General features: G+C 36.1%; 1 pseudogene; it reads left to right on the forward strand.

Annotated features, from left to right (window-relative positions):
* Window positions 1-492: 492 nt before the first annotated feature.
* Window positions 493-17,926, forward strand: part of LOC101606459 — an 89,424-nt pseudogene continuing 71,990 nt past the window's right edge.

Here is a 17,926-nt window from a genome sequence, read left to right on the forward strand (position 1 = left end):
CATATCCTACTCTAAGAACACTTGTGCTAGCTTTTTCTTTACTTCCTATGTTATTATCAAGGTTATACAATTTCTAGTGATAATTTGTCCAAGCAAGATTTACTTATTGCTTTTCATTGGTCATTGAATATTGTGTACCCTGGAACTTCTAATAGGTAGATTTTATTATGCTAGGAATTCATTTAGGAATTGGCATCATGCTCAACTATTGATTGCCAATTACTTATAAAAATAAATTTTAAAAAAATGTCTAGATTGGGATTAGTGAGAATGTGGAATGGATATTGCTAAGACATGATTTGTCATTAGTTGATAATTATATAGCTGAGAATTGGGCAGATAGAAGTTAATTATACTGCTTTGTTTGCATTTATGTATGCTTTAACAATTACAAAGAAAACTGTACCTGTAGCTTAGCAGCAGAAGACACTGACTAAAAGAGATGTGCAAAGGGCTAGAAGGAACTCAGTGGTATGAAGGCATAGGAATGCAATGGGGATGAATGGTCAGCTTGTCCCAGCTGCATTTGCTGAACTGGTGTGGCTGCGCTCCAAAGTCACTGATAAACTGGATTCTTCTGTGCGGGGCTGTATTTTCTTTCTGAATTTGGACATTTGTCAGTGTAAGGATGTTCACTCAAATTGTTTCTTATGTGTTCCTTCTTATTCATATATTTAATCCATTTAAATATATATATATATTATATATATATAGTTATATATATATATATAATATATATATATATATTGTACATTTATAATATGCTACAAATAAAATATACAGTTTCAGCTATTGCAATTTTCTTCATATTCTCTCTACTTTCCATCTCCGTATTAGGATTTCCTTTCTGTTTGGTACCTTTCTTCATTTTTAACTCTCACCTTGCCTTTGCACATGTTTCTTCCTGTCTTTGTATTCTGAGAAACTCACAAGCCTTTACCTGATCCCTCTCCTCAGTCTTTGTTTTCCATAGTATTCATGTCTTGAATATGTGTGTCCATAGGCACAGACATGGAGATAGGTTGAAAATCAGTGTGTTACTCTCACTGTCACTTAAAACATTCCCACAAGCGTGTCAACTGCGCCCCACACTGGTTCCCTGCTTTGGCGGAACTCTATGAATAAATTACATTTCTGGAGCTTGCCAGCTTTCTAACTCCAGCTTATTGCACTTTGGAATGACATCTTTCCTTCATATGTTGCATGATTTTTGTCTTTCCGGGTCTATTTTTACATTTCTGTTTCTGTAGCTGACCAATAACTTTGTAGGGAGACATGGCCAGAGCTTCTTAGGGCAGTAATCCTTAATTAGGTCAAATTATTTGGGTTATGGTTAGAACAGAAAGCTGTGTTCAGTGGAGCTTGCCCAAGAGCATCATTATTTAACGTGCGTGTTAGTATCCTGTTTTTCAGAATTTGTAAACACATGGGTACAAATGTAAAATCAGTTGCAGTTTTCTTTAAATCATTAAAGTAGGTTTGTTATAGTGTCTTCTAACATTTAGAGAAATACAAAGCTTTGAGTTCTCACATCTTAACAGTGACAATCCAAAATTCTGAATGCGGATTTGGGAGCACACACATTTCAATCATTTAGTGTACATACCTGAATTTACACAATCAGTTGGCAAAGGGAACCGGAGCATCAACAACAACAAAAAGTTGTGAAATCGTTCAAGAAGATAGCATGCACATTGTATAGCCCACCGTTTTAATCCAGCCACTTTGCAAAATACAGCGTATTTATGTCTCATTAGGAAAAAAAAAAAAAATGAAATTGACCAGAGAGCCCACAGGTGATCTGTTCCCAAGCTTCCCCTAGAGTCAGCCCTTCAAATATTTATCACAAATGTATGCATGTTTTCTTAGAACATGATAAGGTATCAATTTGAGATTTTTTTTGGAAACTGAGCTACAATATCACCTCAGACACAGCCTGATTGGACTGGGCTCAGAAGCAAAGTGCCTTGAGAGGCCAAAAGAGGCAGAGAGGGTGAGCTTGAGAGCAGGCAGGACTGGACAGCCCGTGTTGCCAGCTCTAATATCCCAGTGCAATTATTTTGTGGACATCCACTCCTTGCCTGCACAGGAGATAGGGCTATAAGTGTATGTTATTTTTTAATTACAAGGGGGGTAGAAAAATCCTGATGACGGGCTGGAAGGTGCCATCGCATTGTTATTTTCTCCTCTCCCTTCGTTTGCTGATTATGTGAGCCGGGCTCCTTTGCTAGCCGATGATAAGCAGAATTTCCATGTTCTCTGCATAATTAATCCATCTCTGCCTCTCTTCATGCCAACTCGCCCGTTATCGCCGGCACATGCCTGAATTGCAAAAGAATCCGCTCTTCAATTGGAACTTATTGATATTCTAAGAAAAAAAAGGGGGGGAGAAGGGGGAAAAAACTGAAAATCCTTAAGTTTAAGCCGCAGATTTTTAAATGGATTAATTTCGCTGCAATCGCAGCCATCTAAGGCGGGAAGGCAGGCAGAGCAAATTGAAAGCGTCCCCATGTTTGCAGAATTGGGTCCGGAACGCTGAAATGTACTGGCATAGCTCTCTTTTAAAGTCAGAAAATTACCATTCATTTACATCACATGAAATACTTTTTTATGCTAGAAATATTCAAGAGACGTTCTTTAAATGCCTGCTAATGCTTGATAACATTTCTAACTTTCAACGTTTGGCTAGACTTTGATATGACATGATAGGAATGCCTTCTAGTAGAGAATATTATATCTGTCTTTATCACATATTAGATTACATCATCTTTTTAATTGTTCCTAAGTAGTCTTTAAACAATTAAGTTTGTCATTGGGTATGTAGGATTTTGTGTGTTGAAGAAAGCCAAGGTTGGTCACTTATTTTTCAAGTCTACCTACAACAGAAGAAAAAAAAAATGTTTTAAGTTTTCTTCAAACGCTTAGCATACTTGGATAATGATAACAGCAGTATAACAATGACCACAATTTTAAAGTAGTCATTGTTTTGACTATTTTCCTCAGCACTACAGTAAACTTCCATTTTCTCAGAGAGTTGATTCTTTCTCATTATAACTTGTAAATAGTTACTTGTGAAATCTCCTGACTTACAAATGCATCTATATCTATAGTTGGAGTCTTTCTTCAAAACGCACAGTTTAAGAATCACAGATACAGAAACTTGTCGTTCCAGGAACCTTGAGTTTCCACACCAAATTCAGAAATCTCACTAGTGGGTACTGTTTGCTTCTTGATCCGGAAGCACAGTGTATGTTCACTTCCTGACCCCTGCCAGGACTAAAAGTCTCCTTGAGACCCAGGGCTAGAGCACCTGCATTCACTCTTCCAGTGGGGAGAGAGAGGCTCACCAAACTGCACTGTATGCTGATCTGCCTGGTGAGGCCAATGTGCTCTCAGCTGGGGAGAAGAGCTGCTAACAGCTAATAGGAAGGAAAGTGTGAATTTGAATTTCTAAAACATATTCACCATTAAGTACTTTCCAAACATTTTGAATTCAGCAGAACATCAGAGGTGGGGAATAGCAATCACGCCTTAAAATGCTACTTAACTGAGAGGTGTATTTCCTTGGTATAATGTCTTTGGAGACAATTCTTCCAGTTATAAAACTACAGGCCATTTTAACACAAAATACCATCATTAGCATAAGAAGGTATGTGGCATCAGTGAGTGATTTACTTGCTAGCCTCATAGTTTTGGGGTTTTTATTTTTTTTTCTACAAGTAAACCAAAAAAATAATGGGGTAGATGAGCCTGTATTATTTTATAGTTATCAAAAAATATTTGAAAGTGATAATTACTATAAACATAATATCAATTAAGTGATAGTTTTAACTTAATCACTTTATAAAATCTTATACAATTCTTGGGCTATATAAAACATAGAATAGAGTAAACTGCCAGCTGCACATTGAGTAATTTTGTATAGTCAGCTAAACACTTTAAGGCAATTTTAAAAATGAAATGAAAAATGACCCTTCTTAAAATAGATGTAGCAAAAACATTTCAACCATAAATAACAATTTCACTGACCTTGTATATACAACCCTTTCATTTAAAGGTGTGAATTTAAAAGGAATTGAAAACAGCAAAGGAAACTTCTGAGTATTCTGAGTTAAAAAGAAAAAAAAAATAATGTGATTTAAAACTCAAATATATGCATTTAGTTCAGATTTTGGACATGTCATAAAGGATAGCCAGTCCACTTTGGAATTCATGTTTTCATAAAATCATATTGTATATTTCTGTTCTGAAATCAATGCAGAATTTTTCTCTGTATAATTAACTGCTGCAACTTAGTTTATGCAGCTTAGTACAATATTTTCTTGTGAAGTATGAAAGATACTGGTATTACTGTTATATTATAAATTCACTGGGTATTTTAAATGAGTTTAAGGTATCATGTTCCTAATTACTACCACATGTGCAGATCAGAGCAAGAAGAATGATGCAAATGGTTTGGAGATGACAGGCTAAGTCAAACAGCAGCTATTCAGTGGGAAGGAGTGATGGTGAATACAATATGAATTTGCTATTTTTCTGGAAAAGCTAAGGCACTGGCATGGTTTCATAAATAATGAACTGACTTGTAATGGAAACAATCAAATGGGATATTTTTTTCTTTTAAGTTTTAGAATGAATTGAAAGTGAAAAAGGCTATTACAAATGCTTCCCTTGGTGTCAAAAATTACTAAATAATTCTCTTCTTCTGACATTAAGAAAATGAGTGACAGCCCTTTATTTGTGTTGTGTGTGATGGATGGATTCCATCACCATGTCTCCTCTCCTTCCTCTTGTCATCTTTGCAGTTGAATGGAATTGAAGTATTTACCGCCTCAAAGTCGGCTTTTTAATCATCAGCTACCACTCTTTTCTAAGATTGAAACCTCTTCCATGCTTGTTCCAATATGCATATGCACCAAATATGTCTTCCTCACATGTGTAAAAATATCCAGTACATCCTCTAGAATAAAATAGATAGCAATACTTCTTTATCCTCCATTCTTGCCCCAAATCCAAGGGCTTCAAACTTACTCAGTCCTAGAGGAAACTTAATATACTTGAACACCCTTTCCATTTCTATTCAGTCCTACTGGGTTATGTGGTTCTTATGATAAAGAAGAAATTCAAAGAGCGTTCTACCTGATTTTAGAGTCTATTCTCAGACTCTGAACCATCATTGTTCCCAAATTTGCTCTCAAAAGATACCACCATGGGTCATCAAAAATTGGCATCCAACAATCAAAAGGAGACAACCAAGAATGTCCTATTTATCATTACACTGCACTGGTCACTGGTTAGAGAAAGAAGTTTTGTGTTCTCTCTAAATCAGTGAAGTGTTTTTTGTCTTTTTTTCACAGCATAAGTGTACTATGAAACCTCCACAATTTGTTTAATTCTAAAACACAAAGTACATTCTATTAGCAGCTACTTATTCTTTCATATACACCTAGAGTTCATTTCTGTAAGTGTAAGAACATACTTTCCAAATTGGTGATTCTCACATATAAACCATTTAATTGATATCAAGTTTCAGGATTTATATACACTACAAGAATCAATATCTTGAAATAGCTGAATTACAGTCCTTTAGAAAGAACCGTGTTGTAACTTATAGAATCAAATGGAAAGAAAGGCCCTTTCTAGGCCCCTAATTGAGTAATAGTACTTAAGCCATCATTGGTTCCTTATTTTAAAAATGTCCTTGATAATATCCCTCAGCCTTATAGATATTAACTATAGTTTTTATCAATGAAAAAACCCTGAGGTGTTGTCTTTAGAACTGTTAAGGAAACACTAAAGAAATGTCAGTTCTTGCTGCTAATTCTCTCTGATCACCTATCCTATTTATGACATTAATAATAAGACCTTAATTCCTTCATTTGTTATAATTAGAAAAAGAATACTCATACCAAAGGGTGGCTAGGATCATAAATGTGTGAAAGCACTTAACATATTTCATGGAGCATTGTACTGCCATGAAAGTAGCATCCTATATCCTGCTATGTGATCCTTAATTTATATTGGACAAATACTGGAAGAGGAGAGAAGAGTGAAGAGTGAAGAGACGATCAAGGTGGCGCGTTTGTACATGTTTCTACTTCTTTACATGCATCAGATATTTTTAATTCAAACATTAGGTAGAAATGAAAATTTTCCAATTTTTCAGAGACTTAAAATAGCTATTGTGATTTTCTAAAATAATTTCACTGTATTTGCTGTCAATCTTATGAGAAACTAAAAGGATTACAGAAGACTGAGCATTGGTTGATACTGCTGCTTTCATATAAGAAAACCTCAAAGTCCTCTTAGTTTTTTGCCGGACTGCTTGCTTCTGGCTTTCTGTTTAGTAGCTCCAGAGAAGCAGGCTGGACCTACACATGAAAGTTGTGATTTTGAAGTATAATCATCCCTCTACATTTGGTACAGTTTGGTTCCAGGATCCCCCATTGTTACTAAGTCTGTGGCTGCTCAAGTTCTTTAGATAAAACACTACAGCATTTGCACAGTACCTTATGCAATTCTCTCATAACTTCAAACCATCTGTAGATGACTAAACACATGCAAGCAATGCAAATGGGAGGTAAACAGTTGTAACACTGCATTGTATAATGACACATAAAAAGTTTATATATGTTTCTTTAATACTTCACTTTTTACACATATTTTCAATTTCTGCTTGGTTAAATCACAGTTACAAAGAATCACTGGTTACATAAGGAAGATTATAGGTAAATACTTGATTTGAACATATACATATGTTCAAATGTATATATATATATATATATATATATATATATATTCAAATATATTTCATATAATTATATCTCTTATATGTATGATCATGGATATAATTAACAAGGCAGGCTTGGTGGAGGACACCTTTAATCAATCCCAGCACTTGGGAGTCAGTGGTAGGAGGATCACTGTGAGTTTGAGGCCAGCCTAGGACTACAGAGTTCCAGGAAAGTCTGGGCTAGAATGAGACCCTACTTTGAAAAAAAAAAAAATCAACATAGTGAATTTTTAATAGATGTATCACTTGAAGAACTCAAAAGTTAAAATGTAAATCAAAGCATTTTATTTCCTATTTATTTATAATAATTCCAAGAAAGTATGTGTTTATATCTATTTGCCCTATTGAGTTAGAAACAAATTCACAATAAAATTCATGCTTTTGATTAAAAAATTTTTCATTGATTTTTTTAATGCATATACTTATGGAGTAAGACATGATATTGAATAAAAAGTATACTCTATGAAAAGATTATGTCAAGCTCAATAGTAATCTGTTATCTGACATTTTTGGAGGTAGAACACTTAAAATCTCTCCTCACAATTAGAAATATACAATATGTTATTATTAACTGTAGTCACCATGGGGAACATTAAATTTCTTAAATTTATTTCTTGTAACTTGAATTTCATAGCATTTAACCAACTTCCCTTCAATCATATGTCTCCAAGTAAGCACTGCTCTGTATTGCTTTTATTAGGTAAACTGTCTCAGATTACACAAATACTTGAAAGCACACAGTATTTGTCCTTTGGTTCCTGGATTTTTCACCATGCCCTCCATATTTAGCCATAATATCATAAAGACATTATTCCCTTATTTTTAAAGGCTGAATATTATTGCAAATGCTGTCTTTACTTGTTGGCCCACATTCAATTAAAACTTTACTAAAGAAATGATAAACTGAGTATTTTTTTCAACATTGGACTGTGTCATTACTTTATGTCTGATTTATTTCATATCACTGTTAATTTTTTATTAGTTTAGTTTATTATAAACATCGATTACTTTCACAGAAACTCCCTTGTGTCATGATCTGAATCTAAAATCATTTTCTTAAAAAATGAACAACCAGGGACTAGAGAGATGTCTTAGTGGTTAAGTCCTTGCCTGTGAAGCCTAAGGACCCCAGTTTGAGGATCGATTCCCAGTACCCAGGTAAGCCAGATGCATAAGGTGGCACATGCATCTGAAGTTCAGTTGCAATGGCTGGAGGCCCTGGTGCACCTATATTCTCTCTCTCTCCATCTCTTTTTCTCTCTTTGTCTGTCTGTCACTCACAAATAAATAAATAAATAAAACAAACTTAATAGAAAAATGCAACCAGAACATGACAGATTTCTAATTTAAGCACTTATAATAATTATTATTATACTAATAAATTTATTTAACAAATGCCTACAATGTATAAATCCATGTACAGATAGTGCAATTAATTATAACACAGGAAAGAATATAATTTCCAAGTTCATGAAAACACAATTTAATTCCAACTAGTATAATTTCTATTCTGTTACTATTTCCCTCTATATATGCCTCTGATTTTGCTGAGTCCTACACAGATCAAATGGATCATCACTGACATTTGGGAGTCTCCTTGCAGTATAGCCAACATAATTACATTACAATTACAATAAAGTCGATGAACACAGACAAAGAGCAACTGTTGGAATATGATTCTTCAATTGGCTCAGCTAGTCTTGAACCCATACTGGGAATCTGGTAACAGCGAAAATAAAACACATGCAAGTAAATAATTAGAGAAAGAAGAATGGGGCTAGGGGAGCTAAAAAAAAAAAAAATCATGTTCACATCTGAGTGTAGACTGGACTGGATTAGAACAAAAGGCTAATTGTTAGGCCTGTCAGAATGTCAGTACATGTTGGAATCCTAAAGGAACTCTGTACTGCAAACCCCAACTTATTTCTTTTGGGATCCTTCATTTACTGAAACATACTTTAGTAGATTGAGAATGCGTGATGTGCACATGCATCTTACTGAAATGAAAGACTAATTGGATACATAAAATTTAAAACTCATACTACTCATACTCTGTTGTTTTAATTAAAAATAAACAAATAAATGTGCATATTTTCATGGTAGGGTTTATTTTAAAATTTTCCTTCTTACCAATAATGAACCTATTGGTATGCTTTATAGGAAAATTCATTTCACAAAATTTTAGCAACATTTTCCCAACCTTTCCTCTTGATTTTTCCTAAAAATGTATTATTTCTATTAGTTTGCTTTTTCTGTGCTTTTAGTTCTCTGTCTTGCAATAAAGTTGGAGTTTAATGGTGTAGACTATAGTGTTAGGCTGCTGGGATCGAGCCTCAGCTGCATCCTGCTGCTGCTGTGTGAGGCCACAGAAATTCCTCTCCTCTCTGCGTTTAAGTCTTCTCATCCAAGCAGCAGAGGTGGGGATACTAGTCCTTCAAGGACTGTTGTGAATCATTTCACATTTAAATCAATTAGAAGGGGGACCAGCACAAATGAAAGCACTAAATGGTTGCTAGCTTTAAAATGCCAGCTAATTTAAGGAGTTATAGTGTCTGTGTGCATGCATTATAACATGCAAACTGAAAACACTTGGAAAATTATATATCGGTTTGGTAAGCTGTGATTTCTCTTTTTCATTTAGTTTCAAGTAATAGTGCCTGACATAGAAGCAACAGCCACTTTTCTTGATGAGGTAAATATTTCTAGAACTCTCTCAAACAGGTAGCTATTTCATAACCCTCATTAATGTTATTGTCACTACTCCCTCACCTCCACTCGGCATTGGGAATACATGATACATACCTAATCAAACCAGTGGGCTGGATGGATGGCTTAATGGTTAAGGCATTTGCCTGCAAAGCCACAGGTCCCAGGTTTGATTGTCCAGGACCCACATTAGCCAGATGCACAAGTGGTCGAATGTGTCTTGAGTTTGTTTGCAGTGGCTGGAGGCCCTGGCATGCCCATTTGTTCTCTCTCTTCCTCTTTCTCTGTCAAATAAATAAGTAAATAAATAAAAAATAATCAAACCAAGTTCACTGAGAGGTCCAAAGAAGAGCCATTGTTCACTCAGGCCCCCTTTTAAATATTATTATTTTGTTTATTTATTATTATTATTGTCATTTTCTTAATTATTGAAAACTTCTACAATTGTAAAAAAGAAATCCCATGGTAATTCCCTCCCTCCCAGCAATTTCAGCTTTGAAACTCCCCTCTCCATCATATCCCTCCCCCCTCAGTCAGTCTCTCTTTCATTTTGATGTCATGATCTTTTCCTCTTATTATGATGGTCTTTTGTCAGGCACTGTGAGGTCATGGATATCCAAGACATTTTGTATCTGGAGGAACACATTGTAAGGATCCCTGCCTTTCCTTTGGCTCTTAAATTCTTTCTGCCACCCCTTCTATAATGGACCCTAAGCCATGGAAGGTGTGATAGAGATATTTCAGTGCTGAGCACTCCTCTGTCCTTCCTCTCAGCACCATGATGCCTTCTGAGTCACCCCAAGGTCACTGCCATCTGAAAAGGGAAGGTTCTCTAATCAACAGTGAGAGTAACATTAATATATGGGTATGAACATTAAGAGAAGGGCTTACTAGACAGTTTGGTAAGCATAGTTTATAGATGTAGCCAGATACTAGCAGATGTAATACCCTTAGGGCTCATGACTACCTCTGTTTTATGTTTTCAGTATTAGGGATGTATTCCCTCACATGAAGCAGGCCTCTAGTAAAATTCAAGGGTGGTTGGTTTCCCCCATAACAGACATGCCACTATTGTACCTGTTGGCTCATTTGGCCTGGTTGGCCAAATATAAGGCTTGCAGTGTCCACTGTTGAGTATCTTTACTGGTGATTTCTCTCTCTCCCATTGAACTGCATGAAGCCTGACTTTTTCCAGCTTTCTGTCAGCTGGACTACATGGAGGAGGTTTTCAGTTCAGCTCCAGAAGGATTTCTCACTGACCTTGCAGCCCAAGTATGTGGAGTCTTCAGCAATAGGGTCTCACCATCTAAACCTGGTGGGAAACCTTGGGCCTCAGTAATGGCCTTTAATGTTTTGTGGGCATCAGGGACCTCTCTGGCCAGCAACTCACTGGAAGGTATCCCATCGCTGGCACTGAAAATTTTCTAGCACCAATCTATGGCTCCTGCGTGTTCCATGTTCCATAAAAAGTAGGTTTCCATATGACTTATTTATATCCTCTTTGATTTTGATTAGCCCTTCCTCTACCTTTCCTTTACTCAATCTCTTTCCCTGACCTTACTTATGCCTTTTTACCCTATTAATCTGTTCTTCTGTTTACATACATACAATGCTATCCTATTAATTCCCCCCATAGCAGAGGCCAGTAAGATAGAATGGTGATATAAAGGGAATATTTATCATTTTTGTATTCATTTATGTGTGTGACTGCATATGGATATGAATGACACTGCACACATGTGGAGATCTGAAGCCAACTTTGAGGTGTCTGTGTTCCACCTTCTTTGAAACAGGGTCTCTTGCCACTGCAAATGACCTGCCAGACTGCAAATTAACATCAAAGACTGTCCTGAAAACTTTAGATTCTAGTGTCTCTGCTTCTCAGTGGTGTAGACAAGTTGGGATCACAGATGTATATGTCACTTTGCATACAGTTTTACGTGGATGCTTAGAATTGAACTTAAACCAGTAGGCTTTGTAAGCAAGTACCTTTAACCACTGAACCACCTCCCCTGCCTCTTCCCCAACCTTTTGAAAAGCAATGTCTAGTTGTGAAGTCTGAGTCTGGCTTGAATGCTAGAAAGTTTATAGTTTACATCTTTGTTCTAAGTATCAGCCTGCCTATACCTTATATTTTGACCAAGTTTTCTGTTTATGTTATTTCTACTTTTCTCAGAAGGCTGAAACTTCCAATGAGGTCTCAAACTTCTGATCTTCCTGTCGCAGCCTCTTGGGTGATAGAATTGCAGGGGTGTACCTACCACATCTGCCTCTGTTCATATTTAACTAAATTCTTTGGGCTGTTTGTAATGTTGATATTTTAACCACTTATGCCACCATTCTATGAGTTCATCTTCTCTAATGGTCTACGAAATTCAAAGTGAAGAAACAATTAGTGGCAGTTAGTAAAATGACAGTTTTAATTATGGTATCTCATTTTAAGGAGAAACAGTAATACACTCCACATGTAATAACTTAAGGAATTCTAACTGGTATAACCAACAGACCCAACCTTGTATAAGTCTCAAAAGGGAAAGAAGTTCAGTACTAAGCATGTAAGGTCTGTTATCTATGATGGATTAATAACTCTTTATCTTTTCAACTTGGAACTCTATCATTTTTAATCTGTGACTTTCCAAGTTACTCTATGATGGAAAACAAACTGGCATGGAAAACCACACAAGGCATTCTCCCATTTCCTTCATATACCTCTCCTTAGTGAGTTAGAGCTACACTTAGCTCCAAGAGCTATGCTGTGTTATACAAGTTTATATAAAATAGATACTGCAATTCTGTGTCCCACAAGTTTATACAAAAGCTTCTGCATTTCATGTCCCATTTTTAAAGCTGTGTGGTAGTGTTTGTACAGTGTCCCACAATTAGGAAGTGAAAGAATGGCAATACAATTTTGTCCCTGTATATTATAGTTATGTGATAAATGAAATCGCTTAGTGGTACAGAGTCTATTCTTGGTGAACCTGTCCTGGCTAAGAATGATCACTGCTCTAGAAAAAAGAGAAACAAATGCTTTAAAACTAATTCAGTACTAAATCTCACAACACTTAAATTTCTAAAAGTTAAGCTTCCCAGTGCTTAAATTTGTACTTTAAAAATTTCTGAACAGCAGGATTGGGGATATGGCTTAGCATTTAAAGGCACTTGCTTACAAGCCTGCTGAGTCCAGTTCAATCCTCCTCAGTGCCCATATAAAGCAAAATGCAAAGTGGGACATCCATCTGTGACTCCAACACTCCTATAGCAATGGGGCAGAAAGAATATGGAAGGTCTCAAGAAGTGGCAGGAAGAAGAAGGCAGAAGAGAGGAGAAATACTCTGAGGCTGTCCTCTGATCTCTACATGCATACCTTGGTGTGTACACATCCATACATACATTTCATACACACATCATGTATATAGACACAAACATATACATATGAATACACACATATAAATAATATAATAAAATAAAACAATTTGATTAGCATTTAGAATCTCTTTAATCTTTTTTTTTTTATTGTGGTAGAGGTGAAAATAAAATCCAGGGCCTCATGCATCCTAATCACATATGCTATGATTGAGCTATTCCCAGTCTCTTGATGATCTTGATCTCTCTGACATCCTTTCTGTTGTATATTTGACAGAGATGAGTGGCACTGTGGCATACATTTTTTTCTGAACCAACAGACTAGAACTCGACACCACCTTGGCAAATTTTTATGTACTAATTATTCTAGGTCTCTATCTCTACAACTATATTTGTTCTACCTCAACCAGTTAAAACATTAATTTCTTTGATACAAAGTAGAACTGTGCTCATTTCCTACCACTTACTAATTCATACTTTGGTGTGTGTGTGTGTGTGTGTGTGTGAAATTGACCCATCCCTTTCTTTTCCTTGTTCCATGCAAATGGACGAAGACCATCTTCTCATTCTTGGGATCATGAGCATCAATTACCCTTGGCAGTCTGAAAGGCACACTATCCTCTGGATTATAACTTCCTGAGTCAATTTTCACTTTTTCATATTCTACCTTTAATACAAAATACATTTAAAAATAGAGAATTGGTTTATCATTGAACTATCCACAAAGAAAACATTTGTTATGGTGTCTGGGGCCTAGCATCTTTACTTTAAAAGCTTTATTTTGTAGCTTAATTTTTGATGTGTAAAAGTTTGGGGAAAATGTTTGTTATAAGAAAACAGATGGCAAATTTGTGTATCAGAGAAAGACAGCTTTTTGTCACATACTACTTTATTTCTCTGATACTGAGATTCTTTGTGCTTGTAATTTGTGGTTTAAAATCCCTTCACTTAGAATTTTCCAGCATTAGTAGAATATCTTCCTTTTGAGATACTGACTCTGGAACAGTTGGTATAATTTGAGCTGTACTGTTGGACTTTATTGAATATTCTCTTGAATGTTTTGACCTTTAAGAAAACATGGCAACAGTCTCTTCATATTTCTATTATGTGTATTTTTCAAGATGATTCATATTGTTGGAACATTTTCCATAAATACCTATTAGGGCTTGTGGCTGACAAGTAACCAAAATCTTTGCAAAAAAGGAAATATTTGGCTAACTGGAAATAAGTGGATGAGGTTAGCAACAGGCGTTATTAAGCAAAAGATGTGCCATCTTTGTGTCATAGCCTCTCCTCCCTCCCTCGTCACCTCTGTCTTGCTTATGTGTATAAATGTGAAATGTGGTGTGTGGATGTGTAGTGTGTGAGATGTGTGTGGGATTGTATGTAGTATGTACATATATGTGTCCTTGTGGTGCCCCATGTACTCTCTGTGGAATGTAGACACCACTGTGTGTAGATGAAGTCTCTCCTGATCCCTGAGCTTGCCATGCCCCTGACCCCAAACTCTGGAAATTTTCTGCTCCTCAAGGGACCAAATTTACTGATAAGTGTGGACATGTCAGGGGTTTATGTGGGTCATAGGGATCAAACAGGACTGGTCTCTCAAACATCCTCAGGCACTCATGTGGACACAGGAAGTGCAAGTAACCACGGAACCACTTTTCCAGCCCTAACCTCTCTTTTTATGTGGTATTTCCACTTCTCCATCTAGTTTCCAATCCATAGATGATGGCTACTAGTAACCTTATAGCTTGACGGGAAGGAAGAAAGGAAGGAGGGAGGGAGGGAGGGAAGTAGGGAGGAAGGAAGGGTGGGTGAGAGAGAGGGAGGGAAGGAGGAAAGAAGGAAAGACAGTGATTAATTGCGTGTTTAGGTAACTGGCTCATCCTTGAGACAACTATTGTATTATAGGACTGATGTATCATGTGGCTAGACCTTACCCAAATGTAAGCAATTCAAGCAATGATCATGATAACTTGATTCATTGCAGATGATATAGATCTTTGTTAATTATACAAAATAAGTAGAGTATTACTAGCCAAAAGAAGAAACATTATTGTGCATGACTGGAAAATAAATATCCCTTTATTCTTATGGATGTTATTCTTCTGGTTCTGCATATGGCCTGGCAAGTTCAGGTGCCTGGTTTCCTCAGCAAGTGATTTCCATATAAATGAAACTTTGTTACATCTACTACAAGGTGGTAAAACAATAGTTTGTCCAAAATATAAGACCATTATACCCCCCACAGTAGTTTTAAACTGTTCTGGAATGATAAACTACATTACAAAGATGTCATTGCTTTCTTATCCAACATAAGTGTTCTATAATTTTTCTACCTATATATATTTTTGCTGCATAACAAGTTCTTTCAAATCATATTGGCTAGGGAAATGATGCTGATTTTGTTCACATCTCTGCAGCTTGTGTAAAAGGGTCTGTGACAGAATCTCATCTCTGGTCTCTTTGACATTCTGATGGAAATTTGAAGGCTGGTGAGTAGAGTCTTCTGCAGGCTTAATTCTCATTCACAAGCCTCGTGGTTCATGCTGGCAACTGGCTGAGACAGCTGGGTCTTTGCCTGGACATATTGACATATAGCCTTGCTATATTATGTGAACTTCCTCACAAAATGGTAGATAGGCTCCAGTGGTGACCATTTTGACAGGAAGGATGAGATGAAACCTATGTTTTTCTGCTTATTAGAACACAAAGGAGGCCTCAGTGACAAAAGGAAAGGGGGAATAACCTCCATTTCCTTTTGTAAGAAAGTGGTAAGGTTCTTGGATAGCGTAGGAGATACTTGGACTAGATCTGTTTCTGTGGTTATTTTCAGAAAACACAAGGTACTGTAGTAACGTACTTACTAATTATGCTATCACTGTCTTGATCTTTGTAGTTTTACCTCCTTTCAGGTGTTATGTATTTCCCTTTGCCTCTATTTCCTACATTATGTTTCTAACTACCTCCAGTACAGGTAGAATTTGTAATTACTATTGTCAGTTGCAACGAAAGATGGGAAAGTATGAAAGCTATATAATTTACTTCAGAAAGCTCATATATACATGGCCTCTTAGCTTAATGGGAATGAATCATTAAACAAATATTACTTTCTAATGACATCATTATTAGAAAGAGTATATTCTAATACTTTTGCCTTATTAAATACAGTATTTTACATTTATTCATGAACTTCACTTTGTGAATTGAAATCTAAGTGCTTGAATCCAAGTAAATTGTTTTGAATTTTTTTTACCAGTATATTTTTCTAAAGGAATACTTCTCTATGACCTTCCCTTTCTCTATCATATCTGTTATCTATGGCAAAATAATTTTTATTTCTATTCATATCACTCTTCAACTTGAAATCTTTATAAATAAGTCATTTCATGTTCTTTTATGTATAATTACTGCCATCTGCATAAAATAAACTTCTATAAATGTCCCCTTTTATGACACACATGTATTTAGTTCCCCATGTCCTTGTGTTCATTATCTAGTTAACATCAAGTATTAACAATTAACAGCATGGATCTCTCTGTTCAGAGGACTGAGAGAATGACTATTTTCACTCAGAAATAAAGACCATCACTATGTATCACTTATGATTATTTTAAAGGAAAGCAGTAAAGTTATAGTACAAGCAACCTACTTAGAAGATATATTAGGTATCTGATTTTGATAGGTATTGTGGGAAATAATTTTTTATATTATTAATATTTTTATTTATTTGTGAGAGGGAGAGAAAGAGAGAGAGAGAGAGAGAGAGAGAGAGAGAGAGAGAGAGAGAGAAATAAAGAGAATAAGAATGTATATGGGTATGCCAGGGCCTCTTACCAATTCAAATACACTCCAGAGTCATGTGTCATCTTGTGCATCTGGCTTTATGTAGGTACTAGGGATTTAAACCTGGGCTGAGCCCAGGCAGGCAGGCTTTGTAAGTAAGCCCCTTTAATCACTGAACAATCTCCCCAGTCCAGAAAAAACATTTTTAACAGATTTACTTCATTTTATGGCACAGACTTTGTCTAGAAAATGTACAGCTTCTCAGTTGCAAATATTTCTTCTTATGATACTATATTTTCACAATCTAAAATCCTTCTTACTTAGGTCTTTCTTTTTAATTCATTTTTACGTTTTCATATGAGTACATATTGTAGGTTGGTTATATTCTCCATACTCCTCTGTCTTATCTGCTCTCACAGTCTTTCTATCCTTCCTACATATTCTTCTAGATATAACTTTACTTCTCCTTCCATGATGCATGCATGATTTATTCCTTCAAACTTGTCCATAGACACTATAAGATAGTATTTAAAATAGCTTCAACCTCAATAGAAATATTTTTAAGGATAATTTGGGAGAAATCATTGTAGACCGTTAATGGTAAGGTCATTGCAGACCATGACCACATTACTACTGCTGCTACTACTAAATGGCTGAGCATCACATGCTATGCAAGCACTCTACCACAGAGCTGCATCTACAGCCCTCTTCTCATGGCATCAAAGCTATTGCTTTTGGGTAGACGTAGACTTGCAGGCCAAAGTGTGAAGAGATATGCAAACTGACTGCTAGCCCTCACTACCACTGTCAGCCCAGCTAGACGCTACTGCTCTGCCTTCCTGGCTCTTTGTATAGAAGTGTATATTTGTAATTCCATGTGAGTGCTATTGAAGTGTAAAAGGCACTAGGTCTGCTCTGAGGGCAGCAATGGTACAGACTGTTCTGAAGAATAGAATTTTGGGAAATTATTTATGTCTTTTTGTTTAAACCCTAAGCCACCACAACATACAAATCTACTGGCTGGAAATTAAAAAAAAAAAACAAAAAAAAAACTTACTTTTAAACTATATTCATTAGGCGAAAACAAAAACAAAAACAAAGGAAAATGGAAACCAATTCTGACATTAATAGAGGATGGAGCCAGAGAGCAACCTTCCAGTGCCAGGGCTGGTTAAGTCTCACTGGTCAGTGCCAGGGTTTGGTGAAGTGTGGTCAGTCTGCCCCTTTGGAGCACTGAGAATACAAACCTGCTGTTTGGGATGCAGCCATCTTTTC

This window comes from Jaculus jaculus, chromosome 2 (assembly GCF_020740685.1).
Source record: "Jaculus jaculus isolate mJacJac1 chromosome 2, mJacJac1.mat.Y.cur, whole genome shotgun sequence".
Taxonomy (NCBI): Eukaryota; Metazoa; Chordata; class Mammalia; order Rodentia; family Dipodidae; genus Jaculus; species Jaculus jaculus.